This window comes from Hydra vulgaris, chromosome 12 (assembly GCF_038396675.1).
Source record: "Hydra vulgaris chromosome 12, alternate assembly HydraT2T_AEP".
Taxonomy (NCBI): Eukaryota; Metazoa; Cnidaria; class Hydrozoa; order Anthoathecata; family Hydridae; genus Hydra; species Hydra vulgaris.
This window is the reverse complement of record NC_088931.1, coordinates 56,734,821-56,741,475: the sequence shown is the minus strand read 5'-3', so window position 1 is coordinate 56,741,475 and position 6,655 is coordinate 56,734,821. Positions and strand designations below refer to the sequence as shown.

At 28.2% G+C, this 6,655-nt stretch overlaps 1 long non-coding RNA gene across 3 annotated transcripts; it reads left to right on the top strand.

The window, feature by feature from the left end:
• The first annotated feature begins 349 nt into the window (after positions 1–349).
• LOC136088853 (uncharacterized) lies at positions 350–5,730 on the top strand. Of its 3 annotated transcripts, XR_010642554.1 has the most exons (6): positions 600–1,871; positions 2,008–2,478; positions 3,254–3,547; positions 4,597–4,671; positions 5,163–5,247; positions 5,565–5,730. It is a non-coding gene; the product is annotated as an uncharacterized LOC136088853 (long non-coding RNA). The 3 variants fall into 3 exon arrangements; XR_010642555.1 differs by having other exon boundaries at positions 350–1,871; positions 2,008–3,547; positions 5,568–5,730; XR_010642553.1 differs by having other exon boundaries at positions 350–1,871; positions 2,008–3,547.
• Positions 5,731–6,655: the final 925 nt, after the last annotated feature.

The following is a 6,655-nucleotide window of genomic DNA, read 5'->3' as shown; positions in this document are numbered from 1 at the left end:
TAATAATTTAGAACCACTTTTCTAATTTTCGTATATTTTCCGGAAAACATGAGTTGGGCCAACTAAGATTTCATAACATAGCTTTGTGCTTGATATTTGAAATTTGGAACACTTAACCCTAAATGTCCATTCTATCAGATTCCTACGTCATCCTAGAGAATTTTTAACAAAAAGACTGTTTTTAAAGCATTTATACTTTTTAATTGATCGTTTTTAAATGCAAAACGTAACTTTTTTGATGGATGACGTAAGTTAATGAAATTTCAACCTTTTATGCAAATGAAAATAAAAAAATTATTTTACGTGCCTTCAGCTATGTTTTGAAATATGTTTTTAAAAATGCCATGTTTTACAACTAATATTGTTAGTTTTAGGCGTACATTTGTGTTGACGTTTTTTTGCGATGACGTAACCTTTATGCGTTACGTCCCAAACTATTTATTAACGAATATTCTCCAAACAACTGTTTCGGCGAGTCAATTTTTGAAGTATAAAAGTAAACAAAGTTACGCGGAATTTTTCTCTTTGGATTATCAAACTAATATCAGATAAGTTGTTAAATCTACTTTTATCTAGTGCATACATTTGTTAATTAATATTATTTTATTTGTTTTTATTGTAATTATTAATAAGTCAATATTATTTTGATAACAATGTATTCAACTGAGAGGGAAATTCTAAAACAACATATTGGATGGAAAAATGGTTGGGAAGATAGGTGTAACTCTCCTTTTGTTAAGCGATTAATTAGGACAGATAAAATCAGTAACAATGTCATTTCCATTTTAATGACAGTCTTTAAAATAAGAGGTGATTTATTTAGTTTTATGAGTTTTCTTTTGCCAATTGATTTTGATATGCCTAGTAATTACGAGTTTGATAAAAAGTGCCTAAAGTTAACACGCCAAAAAAAGAAATATAAAAAAAATTTAAAGCTATAAAAAACGAAGAACTTTTTAAAATGCAACTGTCGCAAGCTCCACCCAAAAAAAAAAAATCAGCAGATGCAGATGACTTTTTCACTTTAAATAACAGTCAGGAGCTACTGAATCAAATTGATCAATTAACTTCTGAAAATAAAACAAATATGGAGCAAATAGAAAAATTTTAAGTGCAAGTATTTAAGTTGGAAGCTGAAATTACAGATTTAAATTCTAAAAATAGGGCTCTCAACACACATTGTAACTCATTAAGTTCTCAATTAGAGACTATGAGTATTAGGCTAATTACTGAGCTTCATCAATATATAAATTTATTTGCTATTGAGTTTCATGCTTGCTTTCCAAATGAAAGTATCACACGAAAAATGCATGAACTTATTTTTAATGTGCCACTATTTGTAAAATTCCATGAAACTATTGGGTTGCTAAGTGAAGAGGAGGGAGAGTGTTTGCATAATAGCGTAAATAAGGAATTAAGACAGTTGCATTCAGTAAGAAATCAGGAGCAGAAGCTGCATCTTGTTTTAAAACGCTTTGAATTGCACAGCAAAGTTGATTGGAAGCTTCAAGCCTCTAAGGTGAGAAAGTGTGTTGTGTGTTTTGAGCGTGGCGAAAATTCATTTTATAGACAAGGTCTTTGTCTTGTTTATGGTCATCAAATTTAATTAAAGTATTTAAAAAATTAAAAACAACAACAACAACAAAAAATATTTACAAGTAAGATAAATTATATGAGATCTTTAATTTATATATAAGATAATTTTATTCTGTTCTAATATTTGTGTAATGTTAGTTTAAAATATTATTTTTTAATATATTGATTTTATATATTAGGCAGGTGCGTATTCTGTTCCTATCTTCAGAAGTTATTTATACCTATGCAATACCTTTGCTCAGGTTAAAGAATGGAATACTAGTCTTGCATCAAATGTATGTAAAAATCTAGCTTTTATATATTAACTTGTGATCAGAGCAACTGGTATGTTGGTTGGGTATGATCCTGTATGTTTGTGTATTTAATTTAAAAAATGTATTGTCCTTCATTATATGTAACATTTTTTTATAGATATTTTACATATCCATTCAATGTTTATCACCAGAAGTTAGTTCTACCTTTGTAGTACCTCTGCTCTACATACCTCCTCGCTGGTTAAAGAATGGAATATAAATCTCATATCAAGTTGGTGTAAAAATTTAGTTCAATAAGTTAAGAATTTGTAAACGTTATCAAAATTTTGAGTGGAGCAATTGTTTTTCTGGTTTAGCATGAGTATGAATCTGATATCAATTGGATTTACAAAGATAGTTTACTTCTTAAAGAACCTATCAGTAAACCAACTGATTATAAAACAGTTTTTAATTGGAATAAAAACAAATTTTCAAAAGATTTCAATTAGCTATTTGTATATTCAAACACTTTATTTACTGAGAGAAGAGACTATAGATTCAAGTGCTATAAAATAATTCTACTATCAAAAGCAAGGTTAATTCAAAAACTTAAACTCAAATTTGGTCATGAATTATTTTATTAGACTTGGTGAGCGTTTATTTATTAACAACTTAACACCATATTATTAGAACTGTATGCACAGAAAAAAATAAATGCTTAAGCTTTAAATGTTTTGACTAAATATTTCAAAATCGAAATCTGGCTTTATTTTGCAATGCAATGAATTTATTGGCTTAGGAAAATAAGTTTCTAAAACAAAAACTCCTAGGTTTAAAAAAGGACTCTTTTAACAGCTAATCCCTCTTTTAACTACATTTTTAATAACTATGCGAAAAGTACGGTTTGCTTTCAGACCTCAACAATATCTGTTTTAGCTATCCTTAAACAATTAAGTAAGGTTTTTTTGTTTTTATAATGGTCAAACAATGGGTTTATTTGAGAATAACTATTAGAAATAAATTTTTCTAATTTTTTTTTGATAAAAAGTAACATCAAATTACTTGAATTCAACCAACTTCATCATTTGTCGCGTTTTTTTAAACTTAGAGAAGTTTTTTTACTAATGCATTAAATGTCGTAAGATGAAACATTTTATTGGTGTTTTTATTCTTTTTACAAAACAAAATTATCTTTAATATTTTAAAAGTTATAGAAGTTTTAGTAACACCCCCAGCTAGCACACATACATTGGGCCAACGTCGGAAGCGTTGGTTTATATTATCACTCAAGTGATAACGTAGAACCAAAGTCGGGCCAACGTCGGAATACGACTGAATTTTTGCTTTTTTGAATACGATCAGTGTGTTACAGGTTTTAGTGCTGAAAAAAATTTCGGCCATTCTTAATAAAATCCCGTTTTTAGTTAGCTGTGGGTTATGCAAAGAAGTTGTAAAGAAATTATTCTAAAACAAACAGATTAAATCACAAGAAGAAGTGGTCGTTATAGAACTCGGAAAGGTTGAATCACGAGAAAAAATGGTATTAAAAGAATCAATAAAGACTGAATCACAAGAAAAAGTAGTCGTTAAAGAACTCAGTAAGGTTGAACCACGAGAAGAAGTGGTATTAAAAGAATCAAAAAAGATTGAATCACGCGAAGAAGTGGTGGTGAAAAAAAATCCCCTTTGTTAGAATCCAATTGGCTAGAGAGATACAGGTATTTATTTTCATTTTTGTATTTATTTAACTTTAAACTAGTAGTTTACTTATTATGTAGCTACATAATTTGTAAATAAACTTGTCTACATTAAAGATAGTAAATTTTTTTAATTTTATATCAAGAACTTGCGTACCCTTGCGTATTTATTATCATACAACTTATTATCATACAACTCATTATCATACAACTTATTATCATACAACATTATCGTACAACTTGCGTATTTATTATCATGGCCTGAACGAAGTTTGTGCTGCTTCACCAAATTCTCCTCAGAGCAGCACTGATTTCAGGAGAATCTACAAAATTGTGCAAAAAGGCTTCTATTAGGCTACCATATCATACATTAAGACTTCATTTTATGCTCTTACGTTTTTATTTTATTCAAAAGATATATATTTCTTAATTAAAATTGAATTGAATTGATGAATCAATATTTGGACTAATCAATATTGATAGTAAATTTCTTAATGTTCTTAAAAACATTAAGTAATTTACTGTATTTATATATTTATAATAAGATGTAAAATTGGTAAAGATGTAAAATGCTAGAATGTTATAATAATAACAATAAAAATAATAAGAATTTTTTTTTTTTTGCTGTACACATACAATGTGGTGAATCAAACATCTGTAGATGTTAAACTTTGACGGCTTTTGGAAAAGTGATTATTTTTTATTTTTCATTTTTTCATTATTTTTTTTTATTTTCTTTTGTATGTTTTTGAAACGATCAAACTTGTTTTTGAAGACATTCACATTATCAGAATTGAATATCTCTCCTGTTTAATTATTCCAATTGTTCACTGTTCTGTTTGTGTAGAAGTTAAATCTGGTAGAATGCAGTAGAATGTGTGAATTGCTTTTGCATTTTCTGAGTATGACCTTTTGTTATTGCATATGTAATTATTTTAGGATGATGATTCCATTTAACTTTATCCATATTTTTACTTATTTTATAAAATTAAATCAAATCACCTCTTGCTCTTCTAATTTTTAAAGTAGTCAAGTAATATTATACGTTAATTTAACTGATAATTGTTTAGAAGGCTGCTTCTTATGCAACAAACAGAAGAAGAGTGAAAATGAAAGTGATCTGGATAGCAATCCTGATGAAAAAGGTACTATCACATCTTTAGCTGAGTGGTGTGTTAATTTTAAAATTTTTTTGGTAGCTGTTGGAGCACTTCTTTTGTTACTAAGACCGTACTTTCCGTGCTTACCATTTTTTTACTTTTTTTAAATTATAATATATTATATAACTTCTTGTCTCTGTATAGTATGTTTCTTTCGTATGTTTTGATTTTTCATTGTTTCATTCTTATTTACTAACACGTGTCATTATTTACTGAATGAAACTTTAGTTTAAATTTTTTTTTTCAGTTATGTCTAGTGAAGCATTTGTTTTGTAATTCGTCATTTGTTACCATATCCCTCTTTAACAGCTGTTAAAGAGGGATATGGTAATGTATTTTATATGCATTTGCAGCATTTTAATGGTGATTGGAATTCATATATTATTTGTATATGAGAATTTTGAAGCATATTACTTCTAGTTTTTGCAGTAAAATATTGATACTATTTTAATAGTTTTCAATAATTTTTTGTTTAGATGTGGTATTAAAAAATGAAAGCGAAATATCAACAAATGTAGTAGTTATTTTAAAAAAATTTATTTTGTCGCCATGTTTATGCAGGTAATAGATCAAAAAAAAAATTTTATGTTTTTAATTATGGACATTTTATTTGTATATTGTGCTTATATTTAACATGTTATTAACTATTTTATTACTTAAGTATAGATTTTATATTTTATGTGTGTATATATATATATATATATATATGTATATATATATATATATATATATATATATATATATATATATACTCTCCTCCTCCTCCAGATTTCTGAACAGTCTTTATTGACAAAACTTTGTGTAAAAAAATAAAAACTGATAAGTGTTTAGTAATAATATATATAAACACAAAAATATATGAATACCTATAATTTCAGCAGTAGTTATGGCAACGCCTAAAGCTCATCAAACGAAAGATACAAATTCAAAGATTTCTACCAAATTTTATAACGAGAAGCATTCGAACGTTGTTGTTAGTCTCAAGAGAAGTAAAGATGCAAGATTCGTAAAGATGCTTAGCAGTCGAGAAGAAGATTATTTTGTTGGAACATGTGTACAAATATTTTGACATAATTATATTGTTTATTGCAACAAATATTGATTTTCTCTAAGTATTTGTGTAATTTAAATTAGTTCATTAATCAATGTTTTATTTTCGTTCATCAGCGTCAAATTTTATTCAAACTTATTTAGACATTACATTTTGTTCAACATTACAAAGAAATAGTTACGCTATATTTAAAGAAATAGTTACCCATTAGTTGAAAAAAGTTACACTTAAGTCAAATAAATTGTTTTAATTTGATTGCAAAAGCTTTTTTTTTGATTGAAAAGATAAGCACACTTTTTGAATCAAAATCAAAGTTTTTGCAAACAAGTAAAACTAATATTATTAGAGTTATACGTTGGACCAACGTCAGCATGCGACGCTCGCCTAACGTCGAAATCCGACGTTGGGCCAACGTTAGCCCAACGGTTGGTTGCGACGTCGCGCCGACTATCAAATCCACGTTGGCTCGATGTCGGTTGCCGACCATCGGCCAACGAATTTTTTGACGTTGATCCGACGTTGGGCCAACGTCTATGTGCTATCTGGGCCCCTTAAGTCAATATTTTCAAAAAATAACAAGAAGCCGTTAAGCTCGGTTTGAAACAGCCGTGACGACATTAAACGTAAACTGTAGCAATTATATTAAGATATATAATTAAATATATAAATAATAAATATATGCATTTTAAAATGCATTATGATATAATATCCAAAGACCAAAAGCCGTATAGGCCAAGACTAATATCAAGATATTTTGATTTAATACCAAGACTAACAAGACAGTTAAATGAGTCTCGAGACCTCTCGCGTCAAAGATTTAAGTCTCGAGTTACGATGGCATCTTTAAAAGCGCATTCGTAAAACCCATGGTGCAACGTGAGCTGTGGAAAAAAAAACCATGGTTCACCCATGGAAGTT